Consider the following 1,610-nt stretch of genomic DNA (forward strand, 5'->3'; position numbering starts at 1 on the left):
ATTTGGATATTCCCTAACTATAACAGTTCAAAATATAAAATTTTAATTTAAGGTGGGGGTGGGTGGGTTTTTTTTTCTTTTCTTTTTTTAAATTATTTTTATCATTATTATTAAGGTGGTGACCTGATAGACTTGTTAGCACAAGGGGTGAGTGGTATTTTGTCTGTCACTATGTTCTGAGCTCAAATTCCGCCAAGGTCAACTTAGCCTTTCATCCTTCCGGAGTCGATGAATTAAGTACCAGTGAAAAACTGGGGTCGATGTAATTGACACATCCCCTCCCCTGAAATGGCTGCCCTTGTGGCAAAATTTGAAACCATTATTATTATTATCATTATTATTATTATTATTATTGCTTCACCAGCAGGAATATACACATTCTCAGTGGATGTGTTTCACTTTTATATGAATACTTCTAAGCACTGTATAGATGTATGTGTGCGCATTTGGCTCTGTGTGCACACGCGCGTGTGTATTTGTGTGGAAATTTCTAAATGTAAAATGAAAAAAAGGTTTTAATAAATGAACAAATCTCATTGAAAATTATAACAATCAATGTAAAGAGACAAACGCAAGAAAAAAATAGTATAATTAAAAAAATGAGAAAATTAAATGAAAATTAATGACAAAAATGATGATGATAATAATAATAATAAAAGTTGGAAAAAATTTTTTTTTTTTTTTTTGCCATTTTTGTTATATTTAAATGAAATGTTATTTCAAATCTTGCAAACATTAACTACCTTTATCCTACTCTGTGCTGTGCCTTTAATTTATGAATGTTTTTTTTTACAACCTGCAGGGAAATGGAGTTCAGGAATAATAAATTAGTAGGTCAATGGGCTGACAGACTTGGTTGATCATTGACACAATCTGAGCTTAAAATCTTACCCAGCTTAACTTGACTGTTTCATGCATTGACCCATGTTCGCATAGTGCTTTTTACGTGCCACCTGCACAAGGAGCCAGTCAGGCAACACTGGCATCGCCTGACTGGCTCCCTGTGTAGGTGGCACATAAAAAGCACCATCACACATATATATATATATATACACACACACACACACACATATTTATTTACACAAATATACATGTACTCATATATGTACTCACCAGGCACGTACCATCAGTAATTAGCAAAATACAGGTACAAGAATTAGTTGGAGGTAGATTTACTTCTGCCTTCATAACACATAAAGAAACCATTGTTGTAAGAATGTATGCAGCACGTGTACTACAGTAATACTATGCATAGCTTTAATACTGAGATTGAAAGGCAGGGGCGAATTATGCCTACCTAATCTACAAAAAAATAATATATTTTGTATTTGATGCAGAGTAATCAGAGTAACCTTCATAGATTTATTGAATTAGGTGCATATTTTGCCATAAAAGGAAAATGTTATTATCGATCTATTTCATTCAGGGTATGCACTGCCTACGTTGCCTACCCAGGCGGCACGTCCCTGGTATTCAGACACTAACACACACACATTTATATATATATATATATATATATATCATCATCATCATCATCGTTTAACGTCCGCTTTCCATGCTAGCATGGGTTGGACGATTTGACTGAGGACTGGTGAAACCGGATGGCAACA

The sequence above is a fragment of the Octopus bimaculoides genome, chromosome 14, assembly GCF_001194135.2.
Source record: "Octopus bimaculoides isolate UCB-OBI-ISO-001 chromosome 14, ASM119413v2, whole genome shotgun sequence".
Taxonomy (NCBI): Eukaryota; Metazoa; Mollusca; class Cephalopoda; order Octopoda; family Octopodidae; genus Octopus; species Octopus bimaculoides.